The 17,034-nt window shown below is 43.0% G+C and overlaps 1 long non-coding RNA gene across 1 annotated transcript; it reads right to left on the bottom strand.

Annotated features, from left to right (window-relative positions):
• Positions 1 to 1,352: 1,352 nt before the first annotated feature.
• On the bottom strand, positions 1,353 to 16,308 carry LOC102393257. Its single transcript, XR_003110115.3, has 3 exons — positions 14,143 to 16,308; positions 2,833 to 2,891; positions 1,353 to 2,423 (listed from the first exon to the last, which is right to left on the bottom strand). It is a non-coding gene; the product is annotated as an uncharacterized LOC102393257 (long non-coding RNA).
• Positions 16,309 to 17,034: the final 726 nt, after the last annotated feature.

Genomic DNA, 17,034 nt, shown 5'->3' with positions numbered 1-17,034 from the left:
AGGAGAACCCAGGAAGACTGTACCTTAAGTCTTTGAGCGAAAGTCGACTGAGCCGAGGCAGCATAGACCGGGATCAGGGAGGGACCACGCGCAACCCGCTCCCAGGGTGACGTGCTCCAAGACTGGTATCAGACGGGCTGACAGAAGATTGCCTAGAAATCCAAATTTCCCTTCCTCGTTGGGTGCCTGAAGCAGTCCTTTGGCTGCCCAGTAAAACTATTTTTGCTTCCTTTCTCCCCGCCCTTCCCCCATAGGGAAAAGTCAGCGTCTTCTCCAGATCTTAACCTAGTTGTTCTTACCCCAAAAGAAAACACATCCCTTAACAGTGGTCACAGACCAGGGTAACTAAAAATTCTGCCTGGAAATAACAGTCTTTAGACTGAGGTTATTAACTATACAAGCTGTTTTCCTGCTATTTCCTTCTGAAGAAGATGAAAATCCCCAATAAAAGTATTACCACAATGCTGTTTAGAGTGAAGTAAGACAAAAAACCTCAGTTTCCTCCCCAAATTTCATTTTCTCATAACTTTACATACCTTGGCATTTTTAAGATTCAGGTGGTATTTTATTGGTAATTTAAACTTAAGGATTGTTAATCAAAATTTTGAAAGTTCATTTTGTCTTAAGTCATTTAAGAAATGACTTATTCTAAAAAACTGAATTTCTTTCCAAAATACCATACTGCCTGCCCATCTCTGCCTTGTTAAGGTGCATCTAAAAAAACAATTACTATTATACACTTGAGCATTTTTAAAATCATGAGGCAGAATCTGGAAGTTTCAGGTTCAATGTTTTCTTTTAAGTTGGGAGAGCTTTTTTGTTTTCATAAAACTGATTAACAAAAAAGATTGTTACATACAGGCACCCAGTAGCTCATCTGTAATTAAGTATATTTTCTGTGAAACACCAGACTGAGGAGGCTGCCTGGTGGCAGTGAGACTGTGGCAGGAAAGAGACAGCATTGTGAGTGTGGGTAATTTTCACCCCGAACACGGTATGTTTGTTTTTAAATTTAAAAATCTTTGTTCAATAGTTGCCAAGACTTCCACCTCTGCTATAGATGTGCATGTGTACAAGGTCTGTGGCTTTGAAGCAGCACAGGACTATATGCTGCAAATGGCTCTCCAATCCAGGTTTAGGAAAACTCTAGATGCCTGCAGTTCTATGACTCAGAGCCTCAACCAACATGAGCCCCTGCAGATGTCTTCTACTCTGGGGTGGATGGCAGTGTTCCTGGCAGAGTCTTATGGGTTAGACAGGACTCCTGGGTACACAAGCATGGAGTGGGAAATAGCCCAACTGTAGTAGTGACAGCTGTGTCCTCCTGGACAAGAGAAGGAGCAAACATCACATTTATTTCTTCCACAGAAAATCAGTTGGTGAGGTTTATTACTTCATTTTATGAAAACCTAGATATTCAATGCAAAATGAGTTTCAAACTCCCAGAAATCAGAAAGTACAATTTTCTAAACTGAGTGTAAAATATGCCTCATATACTATTCGTGCCAGGATTTCCTTGTGGCAAGCAAATTCACGGAGGATCTGCAGTGTATCACATGCAATGTGGAAACCACACGTGTAACTTCCCTTTTAATCTTAATCACAATACTATAGTAAATCTGATTTCAAAGCAGGCAAAGTGTGATCAATTTGTAGATCTTTTATATAGCCTATGACTGTCTACATGCAACACAGCCTGTAAGACTCTGTTTCTAAAATTAAGGAGAAACTTGAGAAGAAAACCTTTTGACAGTGGATTTCCCATTTTCTTTGGTCATAGGTTTGGGGTAAGCTGTTTTTCTATTGTCCTGTCATTTGTTCCCAAACCTCACTGGGATGAGGAAATTAACACAGGTTGGATTTAAGATGCTAAGAGAGATTTTCTCCTTGGGATCAGCCTGAAAACAACATTTCCCACTTTGAAACTAATACCCACACACTACTGCTGCAGTGAGAGAAGCAGGCATTTGCAGAGAGCAAAAACTTCTATGGAACATGAGATAAGGGGTAAGATATACAGAAAAGACAGCTTTTCTCCCATTATCCCCAGGGCGAAAAGGTCAGTAACAATACATAGCTGTAAAGAGTAAAGAACCAGTTTAAGATTAATGTGCTAACTGGTCCTGGTCTCAATGTATAGAGAGAACATCCCCTCCACCTCAACTTCTCATTCTCAATACTTGACTTATAGAAAACAGGTCTCAATAGCTCTACACCTATTTTCTAGAGAGCTCAAAGGCTGAAGACATAGACATCATTTAGATTCAGGTATCCTGCAACTAACATCAGTCTTTCACAAAATAGGAGGTTCTCTCTGAATTCTGGAAACAAGAATTAGATTCCTGAGCAGGCAGTTGCAACTTCTGGACAGAGAGCTGGAGGAAACGCTTCCAAATTTTGCCAAAGACTAGGAGTATCTTCATCTGGGGAAAAAAAAAAAAAAAGGTTGGGGGTGGGGCAGTGCTCATGGGCTCTGTATGAATGTATGTATGTGAGTAGGCGAGATAGTGGTTAGGGCCTGATTGTATCTTCAGACTGTAACCTATACAGGTGGGATTGATTACTAAGAACACTTGGGGGCGGGGGAGGCAGGGGAGGAGCATTTCTGTCGGTTTTGGCAATCTTGAGGTGTCTTCTGCATGGCTTTGGAATTTCAAAGGCCAGCAATCTGCCCACTTTCCAAGGTCACCCTTTTCTATGGGAGAAGAGAATCTCCCAAGGAGGAAGCCAACTGTTCAAGTGCACGAACAATCCTCATCCCCTGTAGGCCTGAAGAGAAATTCAGCAGGGTGGCACTTTCCTGCTTTCTAAACACATCACCCACCAACTTACCCAGGGCGCTCGCTTCAGTGAGGGCAGGCAAATAGCAGGTAAGGGAAAGGAGATACAACCTTAAAACAGAAATAAACAAGTAAGTATTAGTCTAGCCTCTCCTCCTTACCCTGATCCTTCCCTCCCTGCCTCTGAGAATAAGCCACCAGAGTCCTCTAGAAGACTCTGAGTTTCTGCTCTTAAACGGCTCCTTTTCCAAGGAGGAACAAGGTCTGTTTTCTGATGTGGGGCCCCAGATGCTCTGTTATTGCAACTTAACTTTGTCATTGCTTCTTTTCAAAGATTATTTGGAATGAATTGTTTCTTTTGTTTACTATCCAACAAACGACCTCTGCTAATCTTATATTTTATCTCTCTAACATATGGAAAAGCTATTTATTCTAGCCAATCACAATAAAGTGAAGAAAACCCCATTTTATGGAAAAGTATATATCACTAGTCTGTTGATCATTAAAGATATGATTACCCGTGAAAACCCTCTGAAGGTGGCACATTTATGCTTCCAGGAACAGATGGGGACACGCATTTTCCTTGCAAATACTTTTGAAATTGCTCTACTGGTAGCAGTATAAAAATGATATACAGATGCCAGGGCCGGCATGGCCAGGATGAGTGCGCCAGATTTACACAGTAAAGCCTTCACACGCGGGCTGTCAGTTTTGATTGATCTCTACTATACCTCAGGAACTTGTTGACTAGGTAGGGAAACAGTGCAAATAATTCACTGCAGCAAGTCAGATAATTCACACAACCAATCGGTCTGCTTCACTTTCTGGCTGTGACATATAAGCCTTCTCTACAAAGATGCATCATTTTCCAGCTTGAGCAATATTCAATGTCAGGGAAGAAAAGATATTAAAGCCACACAAAAGGTGGAAGACTATAGCAGGACCAGAAGTTGTTTTAGTAATGGAGGCCAGATCCTGGTCTACTCTAAGTCCTACCAGAGCATCCAGGCCCAATTGTCATTATCATATTGATTAAAAAAAAAAAGTTCATCATAGTGCAATTTTAGGTTTAACGCCAACGGATCGGGAAAGAGCAAAGAATTATCCCACAAAAGCACAACATTCTTACCGCAGGGACGTTTCCCTGTTCCAGTTCATTGATGGAGTTGATTAAGTTTAAATGAAGCAGACACTGGATAAAAGTAAGGGTATTGACCACTGGGCACTGCGATCCCTGCTTGAAAGGACCTGATACATGCAGAAAAGCAAGATTTGCTAAATGCTCTAATCTTCAATCAAATCTTACATCAATACAGACAAAGTTTGGTAATGAGAGATTCAATGAAGCATGTGGGAGAAAGAATTAATCCTCTTGGTCTAAACTGGCTTCAACTTTGAAGCTTGCTCCCAAGGAAAGATAGTTATCTAAATGCTAAATAAGAAACTTATTGTACTTTTCATGGCATGCTAATCTTTTGTCTATTTCATCTCTATTATGTGTATGCTCCTAGATTGCAGTTGTCATGGTGATTATATCAAGCTACGCTCAGGGGATGGTGGTGAGAAGCCAAGCATGGTTGTGGAGAAGACCCCCACGAAATTCACATTTTGGAAAAACAGAGCGGGAAGAAGTATGCCTCCCCAGCTCCTTCCCGCTTCCTGTCAGGCCCTGGCCAATCCGTCAAAGGGCAAGGGGCCTGGGGCCTTCCTGCACCATTTCAGGCAAGGTCCCTTCAGCCAGGCGCAGCGTTTGGTGACAGTGGTGGTGGGGAGGGGGTCAGGCATCCTTCCTACCCCAAACTCCTTTCTCTGTAGAGGTTCTCAGCTTTTCGTCCAGAGGCTCCTCCCCCTCCTCACCACCTCCCCTTTGTCCTGTCACGTGGAGAGGCTGACTGCAGAGGGAACGGAGAGTGGCAAGGGCTGGGGACACTCACTGGCCGTACCTGCAGGCTGTGCCTCGGGGTGGGAAGTTGAGTCAGGCTCTAAGTGCAAGAGAGGAAAGAAAACCAGATCCAGAGAAGCGGCCCACGAAGCCCTGGCGGGGGTGAAAGCTAGAGGGTCACGCAGGGCTCTGCCAACCAAAGGTGACCCTGGGCCCTTTATGTGTTTTACAAAAGTTGCCAAATTAAGATGGGATTATAACTGCTCGAGTCCTTGTCAGGGCTGAAAGGTTGGGAGCCTCAAATATGCCCCAGCAGTGTTGATGAAAAGCTTAAAAAGTAATAAAAGGGAGAAAAGAGCGAGGAAAGTAACATGTATAACTCTTATTAAAGAGAAGAGCCACAGAGAGGTTGTGAACTTGAATCACTGTTTGAACTTTAATTTGTTCATTAACAGGATTTGCCCCTCACTGCGAATGTTATTACTTCCTTTGCCGCTCAGCAACAACTCCAGGCATAATGAAAGAGTCTGGCAAAAAGTTAAATGCCTGGTAATTAATTCATTTAATTGAAAAAAGAGGGAAGAGGGAGAAAGAGAGGTCCCACTGCAGGAACAGAAGACAGAGGGGTTGGAGGAGGGGGCAAGACTGAAATTTGCATGGAGGCCCTCTCCAAGGCCCAATGCCTGCCACTCATGCAGGAGAGGAGACTGGGTTTCTTGTGAGGCTCTTTTCAGCAAAATTAATGCCAGGAACACCCTGAAGACCCCCTGCCCAAGGCCACCTGCCCCTGATCTGAAGCCCCTAGCCAGAGTTTCAGCCAGGAGCTTCTTTGGATGGTCTATTTAGGGTAAAACGGACACCAGAAATCCAAAATTAATATATACTCAAAAACTCTTTCATTAAAAAGTAGGAAGATGTCTTTTGCTTTCTCCCCTTCCTTCTCTTGGAATAGGTTTCTTATATAGCCTTCTGTTTCCAGGATGGAGTGAAAAGGAGTGTCAAGAGCCGGATATAATCTGCATGTTGGCATCTTAATAACCTTACAGCATCATGCTTTCTCTCTACCCCCTGCTATCACAGCAGATTTCAGTAAACTCAGGAGATGAGAAATGAAATACCCTCCATGCCTCTGCTCAGAACACCAGGACAGCTTGCTCTGCCTCTAACCTCACAAGGCCTGCCTTGCCCTACCAGCCACTGCACACAGTCCCTTACACGCGCACCTCTCCTGATGGAAGCAGTGCATAGTCACCGCTAACTGTTGCGACACCCCAGATAGCCCAGAGTTATGAGCAGCAGGTTGCCCTTACAGCAAAATTCCGGAAACCAGCAGAGGCCAGTCAGCCTCTCTTACATAAAATGCTTAAGGTCTACCACTGAACAGTTTCAATTTCCTCACATTTTAAAAATGGGCTCCATATAATCAGTGTGACTTCCTTTAGAAATACAATTATCCACCATATATTCTCCCATTACAAAACTACTATGGACAGAAAAGAGTGGTGAGAAAGACAACATAAATGAATTCCCTAGTATCCAAAACCATTTCCTAGGTTTGTGTTTTTAATTAAATCACTTCTAAACCCCAGGGAGAAGACAGTATTTTCTCATCCAAGTCACACTGTCACCAAATAAAGTCATCAAATTACCACTTTGCTGCAGCCTCCTCCCCATTTAACCCAATGCTACTTGGTACTCAAACCTAACCTCAAACTCCAAACAATTATACATGATCTACATCATGTTTTACTGAAAACCAGTGATAGGCACACACTTACGTGCATTAACAGGAAAAGGACAGTTTCTTTAAAAAAGACTAATTCATAAGCTAAAGCAAGTTCTAGTGTTTATTTAGCATTAAAGTTACTTCTCACCTTCTACAGTCTCTGGATATTGATTGAGTTGTATTTTCCAAAGCTGTGGACCTATACTGATTTTATTCTGGAAAACTGCTGAACTCTAATCTCCTTTTACAAAAGAAACTTTAAAGAGATCACATCAACCTGGTCTAATAACTTTTGTTATTGTTTAGTCACTAAGTCATGTCTGACTCTTTTGTGACCCTATGGACTGTAGCCTGCCAGGCTCCTCTGTCCATGGGATTTCCCAGGCAGGAATACTGGAGTGGGTTGCCATTTTCTTCTCCAGGGGGATCTTTCCCACCTAGAGACTGAACCTGAGTCTCCTACATTGGTAGGCGAATTCTTTACCACTGAGCCATCAGGGAAGCCACTAATAACCTTACCACTATCCTAATCTAGACCCTTAATACTTTACACATGTGCGAGTTTCTTCCTTCCCCCCAAAACAGCCTTCAGAGTGCCTTGAGATTAATTTCTCCTAAACCCGCACTGCACTCAAAAGCCTCACGAGTGCTGACAGTATATAACAACCCCACCCAGCTCCTTCAGTCGGCCTTTAAGCCTCCCCTCCGCCCTGCCCATAGGCACTAACTGGCCTTTTCTGACTTGTTTTCCACTACTAGCCTACACCAGCAAGACAGCTCTTCAGGAAGACAGATCCCCTGTTGTTCCCTGAAAACACAGGAATTATCTTCATTTTATTGAATACTTGTGAGGTGGCAAGCACATGTTAGGCCTTACAAACATTATCTCAGTTCCCTTCAATTTAATGCAGTATGATTATACCCATTTTAGGACTGGAGAAACTGAGACTAAAGAAATTAAGGTACTTGTCCAACTAAGATCTCAGCAAAGACAGGATTCTTACGCTTCTCTGTCTGGCTTAGAAACTGGTTTACTTTCCATGTGACATACTCTCACTCCTGCAGTACCGTGTGTTCTCCTTGCCATCTGGGACGCCTTCTCAACTCCAGTATACATATCTGAATCCCACCCAGCCTACAAATCCCAGAGAGAAATTTCCACCTCTGTCTTGAAATCTTTCACTATCATCCTAGTCCTCGGCAGCCTGCTGAACCCGTCATTATCTGCAGCTTTTACTCAGCACTCCTATTCTCTGCCCTGTACTGTTACGTCAGTTTTCATTTTCGCAGTCCCTTCCAACCATACTGTAAGCTCCCTGAAGAGGGGAATTTGCCTTGTATTTCTTTATCTTCCTCACTCTCCAGAGCCTAATGATATAGCTTCCATTTGTTGAGCACCTTCATGCACAATAATCCTAAAAAGTAGACACTGTTATTATTATCCTTTTGCACATAAACTGGTGCTCAGGGCTCAGAGAGATTAAGAAACTTGCCCAAGCCACTAAGCAAGAAGTAGCAGATCTGATATTCAAACACAGCCATCTGAGTCAAATGTTCCTCTTCCTTAACCAATACATTGTAGTGGCTCAAACACATTTTGTTTCACACAACGTGAATTAATGAAGTGTCGATGTGTGGAGGATACTCAGTAAACCTCCAGAAAATACCCTCTAACTATGTCTTAAGGTAAGGGCACTGTTTGCCTCTTTAGTGGGGTAGACTCTGAAACTCAACAGAAGAAAGAGTGAGTGTATCCACCCCAAGCCACCCCTTCTATTCTCCCCTTCTCTCTAGGAACCATCCCCCCTCCCCACCCCCGGTTGGTGGGAGCCAGTGACACCACTGTATCTGTACTGGTGTGTCGCTGAGATGTGTATACATGTGCTCAGTCACGTCCAGCTCTTTGCAATCCCACGAGGCAGACTACCCTGTCCCAAGCAAGCTTCTACCTTTTAAATACACAGGAGAAAATCAAAGAGAACTTTTCTAATGGCCTGCTGCTGTGGAAGAATAACAATTGCAAGAAATATTCAGGGCTGACCAATACGTGGCACTCCATCTAGTTTCTTGCTTGCTTTCTTCTAAGACATGTAGGTGGCAACAGGGATGCATAAACTCTCTAAGAAAAGAACTTCTGAGAGTACAAGAATCAAGGCCTAAATGCTTGGCTACTTCTCCCCACATGGAGACTGCGGCTTCACTGCCAGTGCTGAAGATGTGGCCTTGACAGCATCAAGCAAGCTAACAGGTTTCTTTATTTCCAACAGGTCCAAAACAAACAAACAAAAACGTCTTACAAAGGCAACAGGGTACTTCCTATAAATTTCAGAAAAGGGGGAATAATGACTATGATTCACTGTTCTCTAGTATTCATGTGAAAACTAGTCTGTTCTCCTAAATTCCCAAAGACAGGTTTCCATCTTCACTTACATTTTGGTTTTAAATATCTGGACAGCTCAACAGCTACAACCCTTACCTTGATCTACAAAACCCATGTTGTGACACACAAAAGCTTGCACACACACAGCATTTAATAACCCCAGACCTTCCATTTATTTCATCTCAGATAAGGCTCAAAACCACCCTTGAAATAAATGTACTATATACATTTTGCCTATGAGAAAATGAAAATCTGCCTCAAGTAACACAACTGGTACATGATAAACCTAGTCCCTATTCCTAGTCCAGGATACTTTCTACAATATGGTATTTCCCAATTCTCAGGGCGATTTCCTGTTGTTTCTATATTCTTGATCCACGTGAATTCTACAACTCTAAAACCAGTAACCTCTCTCTGAAAGAGATGGGCCTCAAGCTATACTAACCAGACTTGTAAAAAAATAACCACCTGGCCATACAAAGAGTCCTCCACCCCAATCCTGAAACTATAAACACTACATACAAAATTTAACATTTAGAGTCAAATTAAATATCTGGATGGTTCTTTAAATCTATAGAATATTCTGAGGATTTGCTGGGTACCTGACACTTCTTGATACTTGTAACATAAAGTTTAGGAAGCCATTTTGTCTGCTAGTAGACAAGTCTTTTCCCCAGAAAAAATCCAGAACTGGATCTCTCCACCTTGTTTACTGACCTTTTAGTTGGGTATATCTCTGATATCCAGAGCCCAGCAGGTCCCCTTCCCTAATTTCTAAGCAATAACCAAACTCATCAAAGCAGACAAAACTCAAAGTTCTTATAAATGGTTGAAATAAGGATCTTCTTTTTTGTCTCAGCTCAAGCTTGGTTAATCCCCATATCCCATCAACTCTGGGGTGAAAGAGGGTAACATATTTGACGATTTGGCACTGTTGCCCTATTTCTTTGTCTGCTGGTTGACCTTCTCTCTGTAAGTTGCATCAGCATTTGCAACATTCAGTTTAAGCAGGAGGACTCTTTCATCTTTGTCCTCTGGTCTTGATCTCTCCTGATCATTACAGTCTGGATCCCTGCTAATCACTAATGATCCTGTGGCCCTCTATATAATACTAAAGATATTAGATCTGAATTCTTAGAAAAATTCCTACTCACCTAATTACATTCTTTCTGCTTTTCTTGGTTCTCCATACAGTCTCAGCTGGTGTTGAATTTGAATTATTTCCTCAGATTTTAAATTATTTGCCAGTGGCTTTTGGAAAGCACGTCTCTTAAGTGAATTCAACTAATTATGATTCAAAAGCCCCATGACCCATCTCTTCCCATCTCCCCCTCTCTTTTCCTTGAGTGTCTTTCTACCGCATCTCCCATTTTCTGGTCTTGACTATCGTTAAGAATTTAAATTTAGAGTAAGGAGTTTCATGATTCTGTATTTTGCACAGCACATAGCATATTGTTAGCTTACAGCAGCACACAGTGGTTCCACTGTGTGTATACTGTGTGTATATACAGTGTATATACAGTGGTTCCACTATATATGTGTGTGTGTGTATACATACTTTGGGTCTCTATTCACAACCATCTACTTAAAAATGACAAATGTTTCAACCTACAAGTTAGACTTCACCTACAGTTGAAGGGTCACTGAGGTTTTTTTTTTTTGTGGCAAATGCCTTGCTCACTAAATAGAATACAGGTTAAGTTTGATTTCTTAACTGAGTGTGATTCCTATATTTCAAGGAATGTGGGGCGCCTAATCTAGAGAAGTATATGCATGTGTGTAATGCTAAGTTGCTTCAGTCGTGTCTGACTCTGTGCAACTCTATGGACTATAGCCTCCCAGGTTCCTCTATCCATGGGATCCTCCAGGCAGGAATACTGGAGTGGGTTGCCATTTCCTACTCCAGGTGATTTTCCCAACCCAGGGATCAAACCCACGTCTCTTACATCTGCACTGGCAGGCAGGTTCTTTACCACTAGCATCACCTGGGAAGCCCAGAGAAGTATATAGGGTAATTCTGATTTTAGCCCATCTTGGATTTTTCCTACTGAATCCCATATTCCAGAATTTAACAGCTTCTATAATCATATCAGCAAAATTGAACTCTTATAAAATCTAGATCAAATTCTTAACAATAAAGCTTTCTGAAATAAGGTGTCTCTACTGCATTCCAATGGATTTCCCTGTAGCTCAGATGGTCAAGAATCTGCCTGCAATGCAGGAGAGCTGGGTTCGCTTCTTGGGTTGGGAAGATCCTCTGGAGAAGGGAATGGCAAACCACTCCAGTATTCTTGATGGAGGATCCCGTGGACAGAGAAACCTGGTAGGCTACAGTCTGTGGGATTGCAAAGTCAGACATGACTGAGTGCCTAACGTTACTACCACTCATACTACATTCCATTGTACTAGAGATGTATATGATTGTTAGATTAATAAGTCATTGATAATCAAAGAGATGCTGTAAGCTCCAAATGGACAGTTTTCTCAGAGCTTTCCCTTGGCAGCTACTTTTATTCCAGTGGTGCTACCAATGTTCAAACTACATTTATATAATAACTTTAGAACTAGTTTAAAAACTACTCAAGAAAGACATCTAATAGTCTTTCCAATTGTTTTGACTTCCAATTATATTCACTGACTTGATCACCCAACTCTTCAGGGCACAGAAAGGCTTTAAAGGACTATGATTTTCCACTTCCAAAACTTTTAACAAGATGTGCTGTGGGTGCTGAAGAGTGCCCAAATGAAGAGCTTCAAAATGAAGTGTCAACAGTGGCAACAATGGAATCATCATTTCAGTAAGTGACAGACTTCCAAGATGACTAGTTGGATAAGGACACTAAAATGTATGTGTAAGTTCTGATAACTGTGGACTGAATTAGTTTACAGTCATATCTTTTACTCAATTTCATCCCTACAGCACAATATTAGCGTTAAGAATAAAATTATCCTTAACATTTTTCATTATTGCACTTAACAAAATTTTACACTCTTTAGGTGCATCTTACAAATGTCACACAAAAATATCTTTGATATTCAAGGATCTCATATTGTTTGGGATGAAACTGCAAATAATTGAGATAAACATATTGGATATGTTTTTCCATTTTTATCAAGCCAATGAAAATGAACTTTAAACAGGTGTAAACACTTGGCATGTGTTTCTTTGCTTAATTGCAGGTAATTCTTACTTCAGGTTAGAGGGCAACAGGATATGCAGTTTTGATTTTAACTAAAAACAGAGTGCTTCACTCACATAGCATGAGCTAGTTCAGCATATCATCATAAAAATTAAGCCTTTTTAAGGAAAAGTTACATATTCTAAAATTATTAAAAGAACATCATAAACCCATTCAATCATGCAGGTCCTTTAAACTTTGTTTTGAAAATCTTAAGGAGAAAAAAAATGGTATTGTGAATAGGGCACAGACTGGAGAAAACTTTCTGATTTCTAATTTTTCTTCTTTTAATTTACTACTTGAGAATACTCAATACAATTTTTCATATGAATGAAAGGCCACAGGTTTTTAACTCTTTTATAGTAATATTCCTTGAGCCTGAAGAAGACATACATATTTTCCACATTTCAGTTACATTTCAACAATTATGCATTAAATGCCTATAGGGATCATGTTCAATGGCAAAGTGAAGCTGACAGATTATAGGTATAATGAATAGTTACTGAATTAATGAATTGAAAAGAAAACTGTATCTTGGGTGAACACAGGCAGAGTGCATTATAAAACTAACTCCCATGGGATCTGGTCCATGTAAATAAAGTTGCTGACTATTACATAATATCAAGCCTAAGCATCTGCTTAGATTTGGATCACTTTAGATTTCAGAATTCATTCATTAGGACCCAAGCCATACTTTTGAAGTAATAATTAAGACTGGGTTTTACAGAAAATTTACCTGATTTCCATACCTGAGATAAATGGATCATTTCACACAGCACTTGTGCTTTAAAAGCATAAGGTTTCTTATTTAAGCTAGCAGACAATTATCTTTCACAACAGAGATATAAACATAACCAGTTTCTTCCCTTTTCCATTATTCCAGTTTTAGAAGAATAAATACATGGTCTTGGTATAAGAATAAATACACGGCTTGGTCTCATAAATACGGCTGTATCACTGGCTTATACGGACTATTTATTGGGTAGGACACATAACATCTCTGTTCCTTGGTTTATGTGATAGAACAGGACCAAGACAAAACCCTCCTCCTTCCTATGGGGGCTTTTGTGAGTACATTGATAAATACCTACAAAATGATAAATGCTACTTTCAGCATTTTGAAAGATGTCAACCAAATACAAAATATTTTTGGTGTGTGAATTAAAATGCCTCTTACTGATGGTCTCAGATGTTTCCTTGTAAGATAAGCGTGTCAAGAACTGACATATATTATCCGTCCTCCAAACTGACATCACACTTCATAATAGCTTGGTATGATGACTGCTGTCAAAATTGCCTGCATGGACCCATCCGTGCCCTAGATTGACAAAATTTATTAGCGTGACAGAGGACTAAAAAACGAAAAGACTTGGAGCGCACGAATTCGGGGGTGGGGGGTAGTGGGTGGAGTCTGCTACAAGTGAGCAAAGGGCCACAATCTTCCTTACGGACTAATTTAGGAAGAAAATGAAAGTTGCCCGGAGGTCTCGTGGGCGGGGGAGGGGAAGGCCAGACTGGCAAGTGCCTGCGACAGAAATAGGAAAATACTCTTTTTTCAAAGCCGAATCCTATGTAGGAATAGGAGTTCCCTTCTCCATGACCACCACGCGACGGCACACTCTTTGCGAGAAACGAAATGGAAACGCGGGCGCGGCGGCCTGCGGGGCGGGCTGGAGAAGCTGATCCGACGGAGTGGGGTCCAGGGCCGGTGGCTCGGCGTGGCCTCCGCATCCGGGGCAGAGTTTCAAGCCGCGCTCTCGCCGCCTTCCACGGCGCGTGACCCGCCGCTCTCGCGACCTCGGCAGCACGTCCGGGCGCCGACCCGCCAGTCCCCTCCTCGCCCTCTTCTGCTGGTGCTGGTGGGCGAGGCTCCCTCCGCGGCCAAGACGCTCCGCACGCGTCCCTCCCCAGCTGCGGCGTGAGAACCAGGGCTACAGAAGCCATGGGCCCCAACTACAAAGCCCCCCGCGGCGCCGCGGCGCCTCCCCGCCTCGCTACTCCCTTTCCGTGAGTCCAGAGAGTGGCGGTCCACGTTACCGCGTCCGCTCCCGCGGGGAACCCCGCCGACAGGAAGCCTCCAGCGGGGGGTGAGATGCCGTCACGCGAGCACCCCGGCCCCTCTGCCCGACGGAGACTTTCACCTCAGATAAACGGGCGCTCCGCCTGCGGGAGGGGAGCGCGTGGGGAATACTCACACTGGGCCTGGCTGGGCCGCGCCGCGCAGGGACTTCACCGGGAAAGACGCGAGGGCTCGCGCCCGGGTGCCCAGCGCCAGCAGGTAGCATCCGCGCCGCCGCCTCGGAAGGGAGGCCTCTACCGTCCAGCAGCGGACCTGCAGCCGCCGGCGGCCCCGCCCATCGCCCCGCCCCGCCCCGCCCCGCAGGGCCCGCCCATCGGGCCCTTAGGCCCCGCCCTGTCCCGCTCCCCCCACCCCACCCCGCCACTCCTTTCCCGGGCCGGTTCCCTCCCCTCCTCTCTGCCCGCCGGGAGCAATCGGTTCTCTGACTAACGCGAGGCGACGTGGAAATCCTTCCACCAAAATGAGCTGTGATATCCTTTTGATGGCTATAATTTATTCCAAATCGTCCCTGGACTGAAACGATCAATTAGCAGCCCGAAACGCACTGTGAAGTAAATTGTCACACTATTACAGGATGGTTATCGTATATTTATAAGGTGTGTGTTCTGCAATCAGAACCAACAAGGTGTTGAGCGATCAGTCATAAACGCGCTTCTTCAAAAAGAGCGGGAAAGAAGCCCCAACATTGAGGGATGGGGGGAGGGGACGTTCTTTTGACAATTACCTCTCCCACCATCCTACAAAGGATGATGTTTCCTCCTGGCATCTGGAAAGTGCAGTGAGGGCGAGAGCTCAGCGCCAGTTCTGGCTGCTCCTGTGACCGGGGAACAGCGTCCCTGTGAGCAACAGGGAGACTCGAAGCCCCAAGAGGGGATGGTTTCTTTGAGATGCAGTTCAAGCATGAGGATCGCACACTCCGTTTTCCCCTGTTTTCAGTACCATCCTGGAAAATGATGTCTTACTCTTTCCTTCTAAATTTCTAGCAAAACGTCATTCTATACTTGTCTCTTTTTTTCCTCAAATCTCAGGGTGTTGCCCTCCTCTCTCTGTTATTTAGGTGTTATGTACTGTAGAGATTATGCCAGGGTGACACAAACATTACCCACGGAGAGAACCCTGCTCTCTGAACCGAAATCTCGGCCAGAACGCTTCCATCATTCATAAGATGAGATGGCACTAAGTTCTGAGAAAGTCTTAAGAAATTCTCACTCGGTCTGGTAGGCTGTCTTGACTGGATCAAGCCATGGAGACATTGTTATTTTCTTCCTGGTCATCCTCAGTGATGTATATGAATATATGAATACATTCAGAACTTCCAAGTTTCCCCTAACTTTCATCACAGTGTCATCCACCAACCACCTATCAATCATTTTTAAGAAGGATTCTGGTTTGTATCCAGTTAATTGTTCTCTTGCCTGAAAAACAGCTCTAGAGCCCAGCCTACTGATGGTTGTGAGAAAAATTTAGAAGCTAGAAGTGTTTCTAGTATGCCTCTGTGGGCAATAAGATGACATGAGAGTGAGTCACAGGTGGGGTAGGATGCATAGTTTACTCTGCATTTTTTTTTTTTTAAGTTAACTGCCCCCATGATTTCTGCATGGCAGTACTTGTCTGCAATTCCAACCTCTGAAGAATGGAGAGAAAAGAAGTCTGGTTAGGTATTTGAGTTGTAGGTGCAGCTGTTACCATTGGGTCTCCCCGAGCATAAATGGGGCACTGCATCATTCTCTCAGAAAGCAAGGGGGCTGGGGACCCTTGCCTCATTTGAGTACCAGCATAGCAAAAAGCCAGACCCAGAACTTTCTTCTACAAACCACCTTATACCTTCCAAAGTAATTAATTTAAGAGCTAATATTTATTAAGCACTTACTTCATGTCAGGCACTGTGCTTTAATAGAATACCTCAAACATTTAAGATTTTGATTTAAGATTTCTCACCAAAAAGGTTGTGATGGAGCTGATGATTAAATGAGTGGTGAATTCTGGGAGAAGAATGAAATGACAGCTCTGTGCAAAGGAAAGACACTATAGATACACCAGACCTGGGTAGATTACCCTTTCTCTGTTCTACCCTCCCCGCATTCCACGATTTCTTTTTCAGACTTATCACCTGCCATCTGGTGTCTAGCCAAAGAGACCTTACCCAAGGTCAGTGATGACTGCCAAGTTTGGATGGAGGTGGAGGGGTAGGGTAGATGCAACAGACCCCAGGGAAAACAGAGCTCCCTGGAGAGAAGCCTTAAGTAGGAGCCATAGCTGGCCAGAGGCCCTTGTCCCAGACCTCAGGCTCTGAAAATGAAATGTTGCTTCCTAATAGACTTTAAATTACCAACATCGCTAAACTCTCCCTTAATAGACTTGTAAAGATCTGCTTGCTACCTTTTTCCCCCTTCATGTAGAATTTGTAATCAAGAGCCCAATTTTGTCATTTGGAAATACTAATTATCTAATCACGCCATGCTGCATAACGTACTTGTCTGCCCAATTAGCTAGGACAATTATTAAAATTCAGAGGCCTAATTATGTCTCAATTTAATGCTGGCAAACTTGCATACAGAGCAGTAATTAAAATCCTCTCTTTCCCTCTGCCTTTAGGGCAGGGGATGATTAGGCCCTGTCAGGGGGTGTAGTGAACTAAACCAGTGAAGCGTATTGTGCAACCTGACCCTGCATTGTTAAGTGTGTCAACATATTAACCTGAATTCCCTTCAGCCCCCACATAATCACATTTCGTGGAGGAATAAAGGAGCTAAAACATGAAGCATTTTATTAAAAAAACATAAATTCTTTTTAATTAATGCTATGAGAGTTCTGATGAATTTCATGCTTCCAAGTGCTGGAAGACATAAGACTGGTTCATCTAATTATGAGCAAATTTGCTCTTGTTAAAACTACTTTTTTTTTTACTCATTTAAAGAAAATGATTTTTTTGGTGGTGTAATAAAAAAAGGAAAGGAAAAAAACCCTAGCTGGTTGGATTCCAGTAACACAGTTGATTATCAGTTTT

This window comes from Bubalus bubalis, chromosome 6 (genome assembly GCF_019923935.1).
Source record: "Bubalus bubalis isolate 160015118507 breed Murrah chromosome 6, NDDB_SH_1, whole genome shotgun sequence".
Classification (NCBI taxonomy): Eukaryota; Metazoa; Chordata; class Mammalia; order Artiodactyla; family Bovidae; genus Bubalus; species Bubalus bubalis.
The sequence above is the reverse complement of the archived record's forward strand: the minus strand, read 5'-3'. Positions and strand labels throughout refer to the sequence as shown.